At 36.8% G+C, this 20,967-nt stretch overlaps 1 long non-coding RNA gene across 1 annotated transcript in view; it reads right to left on the reverse strand.

Annotated features, from left to right (window-relative positions):
- The window catches only part of LOC132437365 (uncharacterized), a 122,616-nt gene that overhangs the window by 11,289 nt on the left and 90,360 nt on the right, over positions 1–20,967 (reverse strand). Inside the window, exons 3-5 of the long non-coding RNA XR_009522010.1 lie at positions 17,854–17,997; positions 11,308–11,373; positions 4,829–4,926 (exon numbers count right to left, since the gene is read on the reverse strand). This is a non-coding gene — a long non-coding RNA (uncharacterized lncRNA). The remainder of the gene's footprint in view (positions 1–4,828; positions 4,927–11,307; positions 11,374–17,853; positions 17,998–20,967) is intronic.

The following is a 20,967-nucleotide window of genomic DNA, read 5'->3' on the forward strand; positions in this document are numbered from 1 at the left end:
ATTGATCCCTTTATCATTATATAATGCTGTTCTTTGTTTTTCTTTATGGCCTCTATTTTAAAGTCTACTTTTTCTCATATGAGTATTGCTACCCCCACTTTCTCGTCATTTCCATTTGCCTGAAATATCTTTTTCCATCTCCTTACTTTCAGTCTGTGTGTGTCTCTCACCCTAAGGTGAGTCTCTGAGCACTTATTTTTTAGAATTAGGCATAATTTACATACAATAAAATGTAGGGAATTTGTTTCCAGTTTGAAGACAATTGGACAGCTGTATCCACCTGTGTAACCACCACCCAAAACAAGTTATAGAACATTCCCAGTACCCTATAAAACATTCCCATGTGGCCCATTCCAGTAAATTTCCACCTCAAGCAACCACTTTGCAATTGCTAACAGTTTAGATTAGTTTTGCCCAGTTTGGGCTTCATATAAATGGAATCATACAGTATTCATTCCTTTTTGTCTGGCTCCTTTCACTAAACAGTGTTTGATAGCTTCATCCATGTTATAGTTACTAAGTCTGATTGCTTTCTATTTTCAAAAATATTATGAGGTACATGCTGGATCAAAAATACTGAGAAATTAGAAAGTATGAAATAATAAGTTTTTTAATGATAAAAATTACCTTGAAGATCCTTCTGCCCTAATTTGCAGCCCAGCTTGTGAGCCTCCCATATGATGCTTGTGCTACCTGGAGCTCTGGCCTTTGTAGGAACATCTCCAATACAGGAACACATCACTTCACGAGGCATCTAAAGTACCATGAGTCCATACTTTAAAAAAGATGTAAGAATACTATGTAACTGGGCTTCCCTGGTGGTGCAGTGGTTGAGAATCCGCCTGCCGATGCAGGGGACACGGGTTCGTGCCCCGGTCCAGGAAGATCCCACATGCCGCGGAGCGGCTGGGCCCGTGAGCCATGGCCGCTGAGCCTGCGCGTCCGGAGCCTGTTGCTCCGCAACGGGAGAGGCCACGACAGTGAGAGGCCCGCGTACCGCAAAAAAAACAAAAACAAAACCAACAGAATATTATGTAAGTTTCCCAGATTATTAGAAATGATCCTTCATAGTTTTAATGTGTGGAAAGGGCTCTAGTGAAGAAGGGAGAAAATTTCCTCAAACAAATAATATTTTGCTAAAGTTTCAGTTTTGTTTCTGAGTCGGAATATCTGCAGTCCTAAAAGAAGGACTCTGTTTCAAATTGCTTTCCTCCTGTAAAGAATTTGCAAGTCGTAATCATATTTTTTTCAGTAATAGATTTCTGTATTTCTAAGGAAGCCTACATAAAAAATCATTAATTTTACATATTTCCTATCTCCTTTATTATTTTACACAGTTGAATAAATTCCCTTCAAGCCTGATCAATGTCCTGGTCAGTGCTTGGGTTGTGCTTAATCTTTCATGAAATCAATCAGATACTCTATGTTTTATTTCCTCAAGTAGGGACAGAATCAGGATTATCAACAATACCAATAGATGACACTCAACTTTCTGGTTTCCTCAGCGTAAGTTAAGCCCTTAAAAAGAAACTCTATATAACATTTTATTCTGGTTTTCCTATTGTTTATGATTATATTTCCATTTGAATAACTACATAGTAAACAACACCAATGCAAGTGATAATGGCAGGGATAAATTAATCACTGAAATTTGTCAGCCAAAGATTATCTAAGCACTTACTTTAAACTGATTTATGAAATTTGAAGAATATCTGAAAGACAGAGACTTTAAAAAATAATGTCACATTTTACTATATATATCAGAATATAGGGCATCAAATCCAGACAGTTATATACATCATGTGTTTCTTGAGAACAAGGACTTCTTCATCTCCCTTTTCTTCCCCTCTCTCCATATGTTTCTTTTTTTTTAAACATCTTTATTGGAGTATAATTGCTTTACAATGGTGTGTTAGTTTCTGCTTTATAACAAAGTGAATCAGCTATACATATACATATGTTCCCATATCTCTTCCCTCTTGCATCTCCCTCCCTCCCACCTGCCCTATCCCACCCCCTAGGTGGTCACAAAGCACCGAGCTGATCTCCCTGTGCTATGCAGCTGCTTCCCACTAGCTATCTATTTTACATTTGGTAGTGTATACATGTCCACGCCACACTCTCACTTCGTCCCAGCTTACCCTTGAGCCCTTCTGCATTCTAGCTTGGTACTCAAGTGTAAGTTCCATGTCTGTCTGTTCTCTGAGTAAGATTTCTTACCTAAGTAAACAGAGTTTATGATGATAGACATAGGAGGAAGCTTGGCTTCTGTCTCGACCTCTCTCTCCACATAACCAAGTCAACTACATTTTGGCTGCTAAGGCTGTTGCCTCTTCCCCAGCTCCACCACCCTTGTTTTATTCTAGACTCTAAATGAATTTGTACAATTTGTTCCTAAACTGGTCTCTACAACCTGACTCCTAACAATACGTCCTCCACATGGTCCCCAGAAGAGCTGTTTATAACTCAGACCTGACCATGTCACCTTCCTGCTTGAACCAGGCAATGGTCCCCCATGATCGCAGGTGAAAAACTAAAATCTTGGCTTAGCCTATAAGGCCCTGCAAAACCTTACCGTTTTCCAGCTCTCCACCTGCATTTTCCACCTGCTCACTGTAGCAACTCAAGGCTGCTCAGGTACATGAGAGTCTAGTCTCTGAATGTATTTGTGCCTGCCTTTTTGTTGCTGTTGTTTGTTTTCATCCTGAAAGCCCATCACCATGTCTGCACCTGGCTGATCACTATTACATTACCTTGGACTTCCAGGAACTCCCCTCCAGCCCTCATCTTTGGTCGGGTTAGGCCCACACAGTAACCTTGGCCCTCGTCTACCTCACCCCTAACCATTAACATTATCTGTATCTCCATAGATGACATTAGCACCTGATTCTCAGTCTTCTGCTGCCCCTAGCCCAGACTGTCCTTTTATCACAATGACTCTGTGTGGTTGATCAATTCAATAACTTAGCTTCAAAATTCACTGACCTCTTCCACTCTGTTTTAGCAGCTCATTCCAAAGGTTTTTTTTTTTTAATATAATCATTGCCTGGACCTCAGCCCACTCTGAAATCTTAAACTTTATTGTATCAGTCTCCAAGTAAAACCTTCAATGCCTTTGCCCCTTTCACTCGCTTCTTCTCATTACATCTTCATGACCGCTCTTACTTTGGCTGCAACTTTTCTAACAGTCTACCCACATTCTGACTTTGCATGCTCCTCCACCAAAGAATATTTTACACTCATTCAATCTACTCCAACACAACACAAATTCATCAGTTTGCAATTAAGACTAGGCCCCCGTAGTCTTTTAATGAAGACTAAATTCATTCACTAAAATCATGGAGCAAAGATCACTAATCCCCTCTTGATTAACAAATCCAATGGACTCATGTCAATCCTAGTATTTCTTCATCTTTCCATGGCATTTGCCTCCACTTATTCCTTCCTTGGTTTCTTTGTCACTGTCATCCCCTGGTCTACCTGGTTTGTCTTCCCAGTCTTCTTTATGCACTTATTGTTCCAGGGGGCAGTCTTCCCTCCTCTCTTGCAGGCCATTTCCACACTCCCATGGCTTCAACTATGATTCATATACTGATGACCCCAAACTCTCTGCCTTTAGCTCAGCTTTCTCTCCTATATACCAGTGCCCCATGAACTTCATCACAAGAAACTCAAGCCCAAGAAATCCAAAACTGAGCCTGTTGTCACTGCCCTAAAATGTTATCTTCCTCTTGCATTTTTGTTGTTATTAATAAACTCAATTTCTCTCCACTCACTAACTCAAGCCAAAAATGCAGGAGTCTTCACAAATCTCTTGGTTTTCTCATTCCCCACATTAAAATAGGAATCAAGTTCTTTCTCTCCTACCTTATTCATGTCTCATATTGTCCCTTATCCATTCCCATCACTGTGTGTTGTTCACACCCCACCATCTCTTACAACAGTCCCTCCAAGCTGACCTCTCTACCCCCAGCCTCACGGTCTTCCAGCCCATTTTTCTCACTGCCGTCAGAGGGAGCTTCCTAAACACAAATCTCATCTCATTAGGCTCCTAGAGCTCAACTTTCTATAGCTGTGGCTTCTACATGTGGTTGCACGTTAACATCGCCTAGTGAGACATTTTTTAAAATGTCACTCCTACAGATTCAGAGAGAACCGGTTGTGAACAGGATTGGGATGGTGGCATTTTTTAAAAGTCCCAAGTGATTCCACTATAAAACCGAAGAGCAATGATCCTACAGAATAAACCCCAAAGCCCTACTTCTTGCTCCATTTTCATATTTTCTGCCTCTATTCATTCTATACACAGCTGTATAGAGTGACCCTTCTCCACTGTCTCTGCTATCTTGGCTTCCTCTGCCTAAAACTCCTTTTCATAGCAAGTCAAGACTCTAGTTATGTTATGGGCTGAATTGTGTCCCCCAAATTTATATGTTGAAGGCCTAATTCCCAGTATTTCAGAATGTGACGGCATTTGGAGACAGGACCATTAAGGAGGTTGAAATGAGGCCCTTGGGGGGGGGGGGCGCTAATCCAATCTGACTGGTGTCTTTAAAAGAAGAGGAAATTTGTACACACAGAGAGACATCAGGGGTACACACACACACACACACACACACACACACACACACAGGGAAGACCATGTGAGGACACGACTGAGAAGGCAGCCATCTGCAAGCCAGGAGAGAGGCCTCAGCTGAAGGAGCCACCTCCATGTGGGGCAGTGCAGTCATTGTGACAGAAGCAAACGAGGGCATGGCAAACAGTAGGCTGACTCTGAAAACTTCTGCTTAGAAGTGACAGTTAGAATAACAACAGTTATTCTCACCTCTGACTTGACCTTCCCCAAATAGGAATACAGTCTCGACCCATGTACCTGGAAATCAGACTTCCAGCAGCCTCAATATTAGGTATTTACCTGTGAACCTGAAAATAATTTTAAAAACCATGTGAGAAGCTTTGGAGTACCAAGGAAAAGAGTTACTATCAAGCACGTGCCTTTTATTCATTGATGGAGTGTAGCACCTTACATGAAGCCTTAGCTAAGGCCCACTAACAGAAAAGAGTGTCTAAAATACTTAATGTAGAGACAAATATTACAGGCATACCTTGGAGATACTGCAGGTTCAGTTCCAGACCACTGCAATAAAGTGAACCTCGCAATAAAGCGAGTCACATGAATTTTTTGGTTTCCCAGTGTGTATAAAAGTTACATTTATGCTATCCTGTAGTCTATCAAGTGTGCAATAGCATTACATCTAAAAAACGTTCGTATCTTAATTAAAACATACGGTATTGCTAAAAAGTGTCAAAATAGTAACATCAAAGATCACTGATCACAGATTACGATAACAAATACAATAATAATGAAAAGTTTTGAAATATTGCAGGAATTATCAAAATGTGACACAGAGACATGAAGTGCGCATATGCTGCTGGAAAAATGGAAGCAGGGTTGCCACAAACCTTCAATTTGTGGAAAACACAGAATGTGCGAAGCACAAGGAAGTGAGGTCTGCCTGTATAGTGCAATTAGGTAGCAGATGTTCAGAATTAGAGAATTTAGATGAAGAAATTTTAAAGATCATCTTCTCCTGTGCTTTTATTTACAAATATATATATATACATAACATTAAGGACCAGAGTGGTAAAAGACCTCCAGATCACCTTTCTGTGAACCAAGACTGGATCTCTGGTTGTCCTGACCCTGTGTTCCAGAGGCCTTTCCATACACACTTCTGGCATCTCATATCCTAATTCTGGATTGGAATATTTAAGAAGCCAAGGATCTGAGTCATTCCGTTTAAATAAATCTCCACTGGAGAGGTTGAAATTAAAGAAAAATCTGTTCCTGTTGTGAGGCTTGCAGTATCTGGGGAACTGCCTTCTCTGGAACAATGTGTTCCCTGATGCTGATGAATAAATGAGGCCTCATTGTTCACAGTTTATTTACAAATGAATCTATAGAAGCATAAAATTTAGAACTGTTCTCGATTAGTTATTCTTTCATGTTTACTCACTCAAGTATTAAATCTTCCACAATCATGAATTTCCTTTGGGAACAAATCTTCTGGTTTTGATAGTTCCCACTATTGAAAAGTTTTTTATTGATATTTGACCTATTTTTTTCCCATACTTTTATCCCACTTATCCTACTTATCCTGTTTAGATCAGGCCACATCATCTTCCCCAAGTGCTTATGCTTTTCATATATGTTATGACTCATCCAAATTATCATTTAGTCGGGCTCTCCATGTGCATTGCTTTAGTGTTGTTATGGACCTTACTCTCTTTACTAGAATAAATCTCTCATAATGAGATACAAAGCCCCGGGAATATCACCATACTTGTAGAGAGAGGGGCTAACTGTCCTTGTGTCTTTGTTATTAAGTGTAATATGAGGCGCCTATGCTAAAAAAAAAAAAAAAAAAGAGTTTTTCCTTTCACATCACCTAGTACACTTCTGTCAATGTTTAGCCCACTAATTTCTATATGTTTTTTCCTATAAATTAGATTCCAACTAGTAATAGGTTTTATTCTTCAGATCACATTTAACCAAAGAAATAAGTCAACGTATCCATCAGTATTCCTATTTAATGGCTTCTGTTATTCTTAATTTCCTCACCTGTTAATTGGAGAGAAGAGCCTGGTGCCCTACTTTGCACAAAGTAGATACGTAATTATTAGCTTTCTTTTCCTCCCATCATTCCCAGTTCTACTTCCCACCAGTGCCTTTTTCTTCCCTAGATACCCCATGAGCTACCTATGCTCTGCCCTTATCCCTAAGGCTTCTGTTGATTGATGCTACAGCTTTCATTAGCACCTTCCCTGGATCATGTCATTACTTCCTTTTGTTTACAGAGTTTCAGCCCTGTTTTCCAGCTAAGTGCAGCTTCTCTGTTCCTAACAGAAAATAAATTCTTTTTGTCAGTAAATCTCAGGAGACCATATTATGTCCTTTACTAAAATTCCAATATAACATCTGCTGAATCTTACAGTGCAAGCCAAAAAGAAGTTATTAAGCTTGTATAGTTTGATTTGCTTTTTGTAAACGCTGGTTATATACTGCTAATCACTTGTATTCTAATAGGTGTTCAATTTACCATCATATAATCTATTCCTTCTAGAACATGGATGCAAGTCTATTTTAAAATAACATGACGTTTTTAATTATAAAAGTGGTACTAGCTCATTGTACAAACTTTGAAAAGTCAGGTGAAGTACAAAGAAAAAAGAAAAAGAATGCCTGAGGTTGTGATACATTGCAGAGATAACTCTCTTAACATTTTAGTGTATTTTGCTCACATACATTTTACCCAAGTTGAATATATGAAACTATGCGCCTATTTCTTTTCTTATAAAATACAGTAAACTTTAATGAGTACTATATTGTTTTCATTTTTTCTTTCCTCAACTTTCCACAATTAAATTTCTTCCATATAAGTCAACAAATATTAACCTCCTAAATACAGCATAAATTTAAATCATAACTCAACAGCCAATGTAAGCACATACTGTAGCTCAGTGGACTTCAAAAGAAGTCATTACAGATTTTAAACAAATATGATTTGGGTTTTTTTATTTTCTAAAATTTCTGCTTTTCATTAGGGGCTGACTTTGAAACTCATCATTACATTCTAATGATTCTCAATTTCTCCATTGCCTTTCTCTTGTTATAAATCACCAAGTGGTAATAAATAATAGAAAATCCAAAATTGGCTGACATAAGGGACAATTTTGTTTTCACTGTCTTTCCGTGGACAAACTTGCACTAATTTTCTTTACTTCTAATACAAAGATCCTCTTAACCTTGTAGCAATCTTATCCACATTTTGGTTTGGCTTTAATCTTCACCTTCCTTTCTTATTCCCATCCCCCCCCCAGTTCCTTTGTAATGAGTTTTTATTATGTTGAGCATGATTGTTCATCATTGATAGAAAGTTTTCCTAGTATTTTCAAACTTCCAGTGAATTCCAACTAGGTTGACTGAATACAGATGCTGCTTCTTTTTTATGACTCACCAAATTGGCCTATGAATAAATCCGAGACATTCTTGAGAGGTTATATTTTAGCTTTGGAATGATTAGCAAGCTCATAGACAGATGGGTAGTTCTAATTTGCCAGGAGTGCCTACATTTTTGCAAGATTTAGTATGTCTACTTGCAGGGGAAGAAGGCTGTTCCACTTTTCCTCGGATTGTAGTTTCTGAGACAGATGCTCATTCAGACACTTCATTGTTGGGCATTTGAGGAGTTCACTGCTGCAACCCTCCCTATCCTACAGTGCTGCACCTACACTCCTTAACGCTCTCACTCCAGCTGGGAGGAGATTCATGAACACAGTGACTGGATTTGGTTCTTTTCTGAATCTCCAGTGTCTGATCCAATGCTTGGCACCTAATTGACATTTGAGTTGAAATGATCAATCAGATATGGTAAAGCTCATTCCATATCAATCTCCTTTATTCTGTACAAATCATGTCAAATGACTAACCTAAACATCACTACACAAAAGTCAACAATACAGTGTTGTGATTAAACTAGTGGGCTTGGGAAGTAGTCTGTCTAGATTGGATTCCCAGCTCTACCACTGACTTGCTCTGTGAACTTGAACAGATGACTAAATTGCCTCAAATCTTCTGTTTACAAAATGGGAATGATCCTAATACCAAAATGACAGGACTGCAATTAGATGCGCATTTTTCAGGACAGGGCCTTTCACGTAGTACTTGTTTAATGCATACTAACAGCAATTATTGGTATGGAAGGTCTGTGATGGAACACAAGGGAGCACTCATTTACACTGGACTGTATTAGTGTAAATCAGTATAGTCTAAATGTGATGGAAATGAAAAGAGGAACACAAGCACCTAAAAAATACTTCTGGGCATATAAATTTTGATCTAAGAGGAAATGCTGATGGAGTTACTTTCTGGATAAAAAAGCACAGGGAGATCGCACACAATAAAACAGTGTCATCAGCACTTGTCTGATAAAATTCCATCTCTGGAATCTTCTTTCATTGTATCTCAAGCCTAAGTCCAGTCTCCCCAACAAGAGTATACGTTCCTTGGGTGTCAAGTCTGGGTCATAAATTTCTGGGTGACACAAAAAGTGGGTTGGGTTAATAAATAAAAAAACAAATGGATTACTCTTACAACTTTGTTAGATTGTTTCCATATATCAGTCCTATTAACTTGGAAAATAAAAAGTGAATTGAAAGATTAACTTTATTATCAGTTTAGCCCCAATGTTTCCTTTCAACCTTGTATGAACTCACTGGCCATCCTCCTCCTCCAGCAATGCACTAACCCCCTATTTGTAGACTCTTCTGACCCTTTGGTTTCAGTTCCCACTTTCTTTACCTGGAAGTTAAAGAAACCAACAGCTACTATTGTGTTTTTAAAATCTTCAAAAGCAGGCGAGAACGCCAGCTCATTGAGAACAGAAGGGGTGGTCTGCTCTTCGAGCACCAATGTTTAAGCTTAGGTGCCCCCAGGATTTGTGATACCTGAGACCAGTGAGTAGCCTCCTTGAATGAATGTGCTTGGTTCAATAAATCACTGTGGAAGAAATAAACTAATTTCCTAGTTTAAGGAGGCCATTGTCTCCTGAAATACTATTGTTCTTGTAAAACTGGGAACTAAGACAATATGTTTTTAGACAAATGTCTGATTTGGTGGTTCTGGGTAAGATGTGTTGTCACTAAAGGTTTGGTGAAGCAGCAGTTCTGTCTTCATTAAGAATGGCAAGATAAAAGATAGCAGAGGAGGTGGGTTTGGATATACTGGCTTGGCCAAAAAGTTCGTTCGGGTTTTTCATACCATCTTATGGAAGAACCCAAATGAACTTTTTGGCCAACCCAATAATAAATTAAACTTAAACTGTAAGGTTTAAAAACCCAATAATAAATTAAACCGTAAGGTTTAAAGCAGATTTCTGAGGTGACCAGGGTAGCCTCTCTCCTCTGGAGACCTTTAGTGGGCTCAGTCAGGGGCTTTTGAAACGGTTTTCCTTTGATTCGACAAAGATGTTTGGTTGTTTTGGACAATAACTTGTTACCCATCCCCCTTTCCCCTTTAATTTGTCTATTGTCAAATAAAGTCATCTTTTTTTGATAGCCGGAATTCAGGAGGCATTGACATCTTGTGATGTGAGTTAAACTCTTCTGTGGCCACTGCCCCCGTTACCTGGCCTAAAGCCAGCCTGAAGTCCCCTCTGATGTATGAATCTCCTTTGCTAATCTGGCATTTATTTGGCCCCTTTCTGTACATCATGAATCTCCCTAACTTGTGAATCCATCCTCTCCTTAGTAGTCACTCATCAGAAGGATCCATTTTATCTCCTCAAAGAAATCAGATTCATATTTTTCTGTTGTAAAAAACAGTCATCCAGATGAAAGGGCCATTGATCGTTAAACACTGAAGCACCTGCCAAGGGAAGGTATGGCTTTTGCTCCAGAGAAAGTCCTCAGGTCCCAGAGCCATACGTGGGGTGACTTACAGAGTCCTGTCACAGGCAGGGTTAGGCAGGGCCTTCGTGAGCAGTGGTGTCCAAGCTTCAGGGCCTCAGAGCTCACTCTAGAGATGAGTAACTTCAGGGCTAGAAAGGGACCATGAGTACGAAGGCAAGACTTCACTTAGAATTCTACAAAGCTTTGCAATAGTAAGTCCAGGAACACTGGGTGAGATTAAACCCGAGCTGAGTCAAACAAATTGACTCCATTGGACAAAGATGCTGAAACATCATGCTCTCCTTGTTCTACGTAGTCCCTGCCTCTTCCCCATGGCTCCCCAATGTGGATTGGTGGCTTTTCAGTTAGTACACATTTCTTGAAATTTGAACACTGATCTTTATAAATTCTGCCTAAATATATGCACATGTGTTTTTCTAGCTATAACATTTACATAATATTGAAGAAGCAAAATAATATTACCCATTCACTTTTGTTTCTCAATTTTCAGAAAGTTTGTATTTCTTCCCTCTAAGTTTGGACTACGTGAACAGGTCATTCCCAGAGTAAAGCATTCAGGCAGATGTTTCCTTCAGGGGCAGACAGCGTAGGAGGAAATCTCTTTGATTCTTTTCTCTCTCTTTCTCTCTCTTACCCTCTTCTGCTTCTTTCATACCCTCTCCTGTTTCTTCTCACCTTTTCTTCACAGCGTATGGGAAATGAGGACTCAGCAGTCACCCTTTAATGTAGACAATATAAAATCTAAACAAGATAACCCAGGCCCTACAGAGGAAACAAAAGTGAGCTCTATAAAACATGAAGAAATGGAATATGCAACATAAACACAGAACAAACCTTGTTTCTCCGGAAACTGGTCTTCTTTAACTATGAGCGGTAAGTCTTGCTTCCTGGAAATGACCACTGTAAAATGGATAAAAACACACCCATGAAACAGAGATAATCAAGTTAATCTTTTGACCCTACTCCTATTATTTTAATCTTTAAAAAAGAAAAAAAAAGCTATTCATTATTGTTACGTCAGAAAACATTCTAGTGTGATTCACGTTTTATCCCACTTTCTCTTTCTAAGAGGCCAAACAGCAATAATTAAGAACATACAAGTGCCAAATAGGGCAAAGAATAAGGAATCCTTTCTGCAGAACTGGAAAAACCTGTATTTGATTTACATAAGGACCCTTTCTTTTTTCTTCATTTTAGTTAAATATACCAGTTTCAGAAAGCGTTCCCCATGACATCGATTTTGCCACTCCAAAAGAAAAGTAGAACAATTAAAGGTACTCTGTTGGGTATTTATTGTTATAATAATTAATAATAATTATTATATGAAGGTTTGGTTCTTAGGAAACAAGACGATTATCAAGGCTCATTTCCAAAGACCTTGATTTTGAGGAGTAAGGAAGATTGCTAAACATCTTGTCTTTCTATCTTTCATATAGACTGCTCCACTGTTTATTAGTACAATGCAGAAAGATGCATCCTTCCTACTTTGTTTCCCTAAGAAGAATTCAATTGTACTATAAATCTTGTAAAATAGTAATATCACTTAGTATATATTTCTTCTATATTTGATTATATGTGTGAAAAATGTCTCTATAAACATTTAAGAGATTAACTTTGACTCTCCCATTTGGCTTCAAGTCCCCTGAAATTAAAAATGTGCTATTTATTTTGATGGAATAGGACATAAAATTGGTAAGCCTTCTCCGTTTGTCACTCACAATTGTCTTTTTTTCTCTCCTAAATTTATGAGGTCTTTATATCCACTCTGTTTTCTTTCCTTTTTCCTTATAGTTCCCCTTCCAACAGTGTTTGCTTTTTACCAGTCCCTGAAGAGCTTCTGTTGTCATCATTTAACATTTGAATGGCAATAATATTTTACAAAATGCTTTACAATTGCTTTTTACAAGTTCTCATGCCTTCAATAACTCTTAGGTTATTATTCGCAGCCCAGAGTTTTGCTGTTATTTGTAAGCACACAGGCATTCCTCCTGACACAGCCTTTTCCAGTAGGTTTGGAAACCTTTCACTGGAAATCATGTTCAGTTTTTTTTTATTTTTTTATGTTCAGTCTTAAGCTGCACAGGTTTTGAATATATTAGTTGTAGGAGCTTTAAAACTTTCTTGTGGTTTTTTGTTCTTAAATAGGAAATGCCATTTTAGATCAAAAGGAAAGTATTTTATTTTGTCTCTTCAGACTCTCTGAAAAATACAAGAATATGGGGTAATTTGATGCACACAATATTGAACCTGGAAAATCCTCAAATAGTAGATGAGATAAAAAGTACAGAAGTCCTAAGAAATACGAGTTATTGGAATACATATTTAAAACTTCAGACCTATTCCTGGATGGGATTTTAAAATAGCGTATTTTTTAAAAGATTCTTTGTGTCTCCACAGTTAACAGAACTTCTGATCTGTATCACCACTCAGTTAAAGAATTTAGTATGAATGTTGATTTACTGATGTACGTTATTTTAAGAGTATATTCATGCTTCTTCCCTTCCTGTTCCCAGATAGTCGCCAGAAGAGTGAAGCTTTGAAGCGATTTTCCCAAATACCAAACTCTCTCAAGTTCTGTAAGATTCAGTCATTGACTACAACTTCAGACAACTTCTATACGTGGTCTTTATAAGAAACCACAACTAATGCCCATACAGGTTTCCACCATTAGTGCACTGGGAGCCCCATTAGGGAAATGTGGCAGAGGATGGGTGTGCTGCTTTCTGGAGTGTCTTTACACTCTGATGTCTGAGGAGAGCACACGCTCCTTTAAATCTCCTAAGAAACAACTTGAGCTAAAGTCACATTTGAGCTAATGTCAAGTCACACTTTTCTCCTCGGTAATATTTTTGACTTTTGGGTTATCTTGGGCTTTTCATTGCTCTACTGTACTTTGCCTAACAATCAGTTAAATTCATTCCCCTAGGGCAGTTATTCCCAAGCTTTTTCATATCAAGTCACATATAAAGCGATTGTATTTGTACAGCACATCAGAGTAAACTGGGGAGGATTTTGGAGGTTTCTACATAGCACTTGGCACTTGGCACTTATATACAAAAAAAATATGGTATTTTCTTTACCTTATATAGATATGCTAAGAAAAGCAAACCACAAATGCTAGGGAGAATATTACATGCTGAGTTTGTATACAATTTCCAAATAAAATCTTTTCACATTTTAAAATGAGAAATTGGAGCTTGCTTTAGCATAATAGCATTTTATGATAGTTTTATGGCTTGCTGGCCACACATACATCCTAATCAAGATTTCTTTAATGATGGTCTCTTCACATTCTTGATAGAAATCATGTGTGAGAAACTCTGTTCACAGGAGTAGGAGGTAGCAAATAGCAAAAACATATTTATTACTTTTTTTGACAGACTCCTTCATACCATTGAGCACAATTCGAACAATGCAAACTCTTTAAACACCAATAGTATATCAATGTTTTAAATATAACAACTCTTCTTTTTCCTTCATTGATAAATATAATATTTGAATTTCTTGTTATACAAAAACAAATTTCAAATCCAATTGGTATTTTTAAAAATCAAGTATTTCAAATACTGATGAAGATTTTCCTCAACAATACACAAATGTTACTTGATCTTAATAAGTTTTTGTAAATACTCAAATTATTGTATTGACTACACATCCCTTGCCAATTATTTTAATCTCAATTTACTAAAGTTGAAATTTTGGCCTTGTCATTACATATGAATACATTTTCCATAATCTTTGCAAATTTCCATCAAATAAGCTATTTTGAAGCCAAAACCTATACTTCAGCAAATCTGCAAAGTGAAAAATGTCAAATTTTTTTCAATTTCTCTTTTAGTTTATAAACTGTTGACAAAACTTTTCCTTTGAACAGCCAATGCAAATAAATATGAACCAGCAGAAAGTGGTATTCTGATAGTATTTTTTGCAAAAATCTGAAAATAGGACTGTGGATGCTTGGATTTTATTAGATTATCATTTTGATAATATGTGTAATTCAGATCTATAGACTGACATTTATATCTGAGAGCACCTGTATAAATAAGACAATATATTACTTAGTCTCTGGACGTTCAGAAGGAATTCTTGATGTAAAGCCTTCTTGCGGTGCTACCATAATATATTCTTTTTTTAAATATAGATTTATTTTATTTATTTGTTTGTTTGTTTTTTAGCTGTGTTGGGTGTTCGTTGCTGTGCGCGGGCTTTCTCTAGTTTCGGTGAGCGGGGGCTACTCTTCGTTGCGGTGTGTAGGTTTTCATTGCGGCCATTCAAATCTTATTGTTGCAGAGCACGGGCTCTAGGCACATGGGCTTCAGTAGTTGTGGCTTGCGGGCTCTAGAGCGCAGGCTCAGTAGTTGTGGCGCACGGGCTTAGTTGCTCCGCGGCATGTGGGATCTTCCCGCAACAGGGCTCGAACCTGTGTCCCCTGCATTGGCAGGCGGATTCTTAACCACTGCGCCTCCAGGGAAGCCCATATTACTTATTTCTAATGACTGTTGCAACTCTAGTAATTTGTTAGGAAATTTTCTGGCAGAGTAAATATGGTTCTCCCAAGTATTTTTCTTCAGGGCTCTGACAAGCATTATTACTATTAGTATTACTCAGCAATGAAAACGTTTTTTGATTTATAACCTTCTGGGTCAATATTTTCTCTGTCACCTGACATGTTATCAATGAATCTACAAATATTATTATTTAAAAATAGGCCCGTTTGGATTCCTTTTCCAGCTAGCTCCACCTGATGTACGAATATGTCTCATGCAGTGTGGTGAAAAGAAAAATTCTGTGATAATGTGAGAAAGCTGACTTTGGTTGTTAATTATGCCACCTTGGAAGGAGGTTTTTTGAGTTCAACATGCTGCCATTTTTAGAATTAATCTCTTTGTAAAAATCATGTTTCTTATTTTGTACCTTAAAAAGTTCAAATTGTTTTCTGTGTCCAATGACTCTTTTATTGTGAGATGTCAGTGTTTTGTTTTATTGACATCATTATTTCATTTGATAATTTTTCTATGTAAGTAAGATATTTAGGCTGAGAAAGAGAAAACTTACGAAAGCATATGAATCTGTATCTGAAATAATCATTTTATTACTGATTTTGTAACTTACACTTTTTATTTGGACTACTGGGGTTGTCTTGTATATATATGAAGGTATATGTACTTTGTTGTGTATTTGCTATAAAATAAATACCTGTAAAACGTAATTCTATTTAAATATAAAGTTCTTGACTGTAGGCCTTTATGATTCATGTTTAATTTTTTTCCAAATGCATTTTTAGGTTGTCTACATTTTCAGGAAATTTTAAAAATAACCCATGAAAACTGAGTCAATTTCAAGTAGTGAGACACTCATTTCTATTTAATTCAATAATTAAAATTCTAAAAACTAAAAAGTACAAATATCACTTACTCTAATATGACAAAATATTTTTTAGTTTGATTTTCTGAAGCTGTAAATTTTAGAGTCCCCTTAAAAATTGATTTGAATTACTTTTAACGATTATTTTTTTAAACATTGTTTTTTTTTTCTAAATTTCTAAAAGCAGAAAATAATTCATTGTGAAATCCATTTAAAAATCAGGTCTCAGCCAATTGTTAACACCAAAAGCTAATGAAAATATTTTTAAAAAGAATTAAGAAAATTAACAAAATTACTTTATCCCTTCCTTGACCTTCTGCTTAGTTACCCTGAGCTACAGAGAATTTTGTTGGTTCTATTTTTCGTAAGTAGAAAATTCTAAAATCCCTTTTGGGAACCATCATGGTATTAAATAATTGAGAATTATTTCTTACATAATTGCGATTACCAATTTTCTCCTTGTTTGTTTCTTTAACCACTCCACTTCCTTCCCTCTTCTCACTGCCATCACCCAGGGTCAAGTATTCAAAAACTTCCACGTTGTTGTTTCTGAATCCAAGGACACTCCCTGGGCCAAGCCGTCCTATGCACAGCTAACAGTTTGGTGTGAAATCTGATTATGGGGCAACTCTGCCCAGAAGGTTGAATGGCTTCTGGTTGTCCCTAGAGCCAGCTCCACACTCAGTGTGGCATTCAGGACCCTCCACAGCGTGGGTCCAGTTTGCCTTTCTAATCTGGCTTCTTCTTGTTCCTCCACTTCTGCATTCTACACAGTTAAGCTCAGTGGCCTTTGTTAGAATCCTTGTAGGAAGAGTGCAACCAATAACTAGCAAGTGATATGGGGAACTAGTTCTAAGTGGAGGTACTAACACCAGGAGAACTTGGACCAATTTCAGTGTTTCTAATATGTCCTTACCTAGCCAGTCTGGAGCCACTTGGAATACTTTGTCCCCATAGCAATCTCTGAAGGGATGTACTAACAGTTAATTTCAAATAACTTCTTCCAGGTAGTCCCATCTGATCAACCACCCAGGCATCATACTTTTTCTTTGCTTCAAAGAACAATGTATTCTGCCATTTATTGAACTCTGCTATAGCTGTTTTGGTTTTCTTGGTTTATCTCCAACTATATATTTTTGCTATACCAAGGTAGAACCCTTAATGTATTGCTTTATGTATGTCACATGGTCCCTGAAATAATCTTTTTCATAAAAGGAGCTTTACCAATACTTACTGAATCAAAACCAATATGTTTATAAAACCTATTCAAATGTTGATATATTTTATTAATACAACTCATCTGAGGCAGTTTATCTGTCAGGAAGATGGTATTTAAAGTGACTGGGGTTTCTTAGAAGCCATAAGAGGGTAAAGTCACCACCTCCTTCTTTTTTGGAGAAAATATCTGGTATTCCATAAGTTTAATAACAATAATGATAATATTTAGAGAGAGAACAGCAACTCCTTTAATCTCAAAATAAGAGTGTGAATATATTTAATGACTGATAATTCTCTACTACAAAATTCAAAAAGAGATCAGAGTTTGCAGGCAAACCAGTTTTATATGGATCAAGTGCAGGAAAACATGTGTGAAGTAGTCAGTTATCAAAGGTACATTCTGAATCACAATAAAAATGCTCAACAATCTTCTATGAAGAAGGTAAAAAAGTGCACTCTGGATTTTACTAGAAATTAATAATTGTTTTATTCCTGATATTTAATACTGATTTTGAATACATATAAATACAATGGTTGCAAATAACATTTTTGACTTGCACAATCATATCTAATTAGTTGCTTACCATAAGGAGTAGGAAAGCCAAGTAGATGGAGCAAGTTTGTATTGTTTTGCAGTAATGATGCTATATTTATGGTTTCAATTTTTTTTTACTTTATTAGGATGTTTATAAATGAGTTAACCACTTAATATTGTACTTTGTTCTATCATATGAGCCCCCTGGAAAATAAAATAAAATAAAAGTAAAATAAGACAAGATAAAATAAACACACACTTACCTTTGGAGAAACTTTGTTTCCCTTCCTGCAGTCAAAAGTACTAGCATATAGGCTTCCTAAAATAATCTCCAAGAATATTTGTATGATCAGACTTGTTGAGAAGTTTTGTGGCAAATCAGGCTGTAATCCTTTGATATCACTGGACTGAAAAAAAGGTTTGTCTTATTGAAGAAGGGAAATAAAAATCATTTTTAAGGATAGTTTGTAAAAGATTTAGATTCACAGACCATGAAAGCTGGAAAGGACCTAGGTAGCATAACTCCTCATTTCTTTCAGAGAAGGAAATGAGGCACAAAGAAGTTTCACCAAATGACTATTTTAACAACAAGCCTCATGCATGAGAGAGAGAGATGTAAGAATGTAGGTGTCTTGAGTCCTGGTGCAGTGTTCTCCCTACTGTTCTCACTTTACTTCTGCTAATGACATTCTAGTTTTATCTGTAAGGCTTGGGAGCATGAGTATGCCACACTGTCTTTTACAAAACTAAGAAAACTTCAGCCAGATGAACACCTCTCCAGTTAGCTGCTCTTATATCTTTAATGAGGAGGGGAAAGCAGCTGGGGAAGGAGGGGCAAAGATAATTGCAGGAGAACTATCTGAGAAGGAGACTGTGGGAGGTTTTCAGAGGATTGTGGTTGCAACTCAGGTTACAGAGTAAAATGCTCCTACTGTCTAGCTCTCCTATCTGACCACGAAGGTACTTTGTTCCAAATGGTCACTAGTTTTGCTCCTAATGAGTTGGAATAGGGTCAGGTTGGTGACAAGGTCAGATGGGGATTTGGAATCACTTGACATAGAATCCAGTTTACAAAAGAGAACTCCCTCCGCAAAGGATCGTATTTCTATCGCCGCTGGGTTCCGTCACTTGCAGAAGCACAACTCAGGTTATTCTTCCTCAGTCCCTTCATCAAAACCTCAGACACTACCCATGTTATTTTTTCAAATATGGGAACAAAATCATTCTATTCATGGAAGAAATCCCCCTCTAACTTATAAATTAAATCTGAAGAAAACTTCCCCCTTTCTCAGGAATGTTTATGAAGAAAAAAAAATCATTTTTCATGACTGAGAAAAGCTTTCCTGTTGACTGGTTGATAAAGGGCTTTGGCCCAAAGGTCTGATTCGACCTAAAGAAAAACCATCACACTGGAACAGTCTGGGAAACGTTTCCATTTTCAGAGTATGGGTGAGAATAAACTTACACTTTTCCAGAAGAAATAATTTCTGCAAGTTAATCATATCCTTATGTTTCAAGATAGAATTTGGAGCCAAATTGGCAAAGAAACATGGCACAACTAACTTTTTAAATCCATAGTCTATCTTGTTTCTCTCTGCAATTATTTAAAATTTAAACCAGCTTCCCTCAGATGTTTCTATGTGTTTCCCAAACTCATCCTTTCAATAATCAATGGCAATTATATTTGGTATAATATTTGTTGAAAAATTGTATCATTTGTTGCAAAGACAATAATCAAAAGCTTTTGGTTATTTATTGAGTATGATCATCCCCACTATTTCTTCCGTTAGTTAAGACAGTCAAGAAAGAGTTGTCTTTAAAGCCATGAAGCAAAGCCTGGTTAGAACTTGGAGATTTTGATTCGTGCTGCCCCTTAAATTCTCCTGAGGTAAGTCATACAGGAAGAACACGAAGCATATTTCTTCCTGAACCCATTTCTCTCCACACACAAGAACATTTTAGGAAAAGGTCTCTTAAATCTATCAATAAACACTGATAAAATTCTGTACAATTATACATATTTTAAATGTTTCACTTTTACACCTATTACATGAAATTTAAAAAATTAAGCTGCTAGCTGTCACCTTGATGAAACAAGTTTAATGCAGCCCTTTAAAAAAGAAATTGCAAAAGATGGTTTAAAAAGTAAATTAACAGAACTCTATAACATTATTAAACTCAATAACATTATTATTTAGCCTCTTGCTGAAGCTACGGTGAAAAGAAAAGGACATTATCATAAATCCCTGTTGGAAATGTATATTTTTAGAAAATCCAGAAGAATTTCTAAGCGACCCATAGCAACCGTTGGTGCTGCAGGCTAAGAAAACCCCCTTAAATACGTACAACCCACTTTAGCCTCAAACTCTTTTCTGCAGCTTGTTCTATGAATAGACTTCTTTAAATAACAAAAAATAGTATATATATTTTTTTAATTAAAAAAACACTAAAATAAAGAAAAGTAACCTGTATTCCCAGCACCCAGAGAATTACTATTACACTGGTTACATATTAATGTATCTCTAATTTATTTTCTGTATACGCTTACTAAAATATGAAATGTATTCCATATAGTGTTTGTAACCTACTCTGTATCTTAGTGTACAGGACATACTTCCATATCACTAATATTATTTAATAAGTTATTAATTTTAAACTTTAATTATTTAATCTTCTGTTATTGGATCTTTGCATCATTTCCAAGTTTTTGTTATCTTAAACAATGCTGTAATCCTTCTTATCTTTAAGCCTTTGAACACATCCATAATTATTCCCTTAAGAATATGTCCTACAAATAGAATTTCTGGGTCAAAGATTAGTATATATTTTAAGACTTTTAATACATATTGCCAAAGTGCCTTCCAAAATCGATACAATTTATCCTCTCAGGATCTGTGAACAAATGTTTCCACCTCTCAATCTTTAACAACCTCAAGTGTTATAATTTTTAATCATTCTTTGGCAATTAGGTTGGTAAAAATTGCATTCCTTTATGGGCTTAGCTTGAATGGCTTTAACTGAACCTTTTTTTTTTAAAGGAGCTTCAAATAAGTTAGTAATAGGTGATGTCAAAGAATGCAACCCAGTGTTTCCGTAATTCACAAGCCCTATGGTGCAAATTTCTCCATTGCACCTCCATTTAGCAGGCCCCATCACTGGTCTTAAAGAATGGCTTTTACCCCAAAACTAAACCAATAATCTATTAAAATTATATTATCATACGTATTTTTTAAAGATCTCCTAGAAATACTTTCACATATATTCTTGTATACCTTCTGTATTTTAGTATCATTCTAGGAAAGACCACCGGCTATACCACCAGTATAGCTTCTCTATTTTAGTATCATTCTAGGAATTCCCCACAATTCACTGGGCAA

This window comes from Delphinus delphis, chromosome 14 (assembly GCF_949987515.2).
Source record: "Delphinus delphis chromosome 14, mDelDel1.2, whole genome shotgun sequence".
NCBI lineage: Eukaryota > Metazoa > Chordata > Mammalia > Artiodactyla > Delphinidae > Delphinus > Delphinus delphis.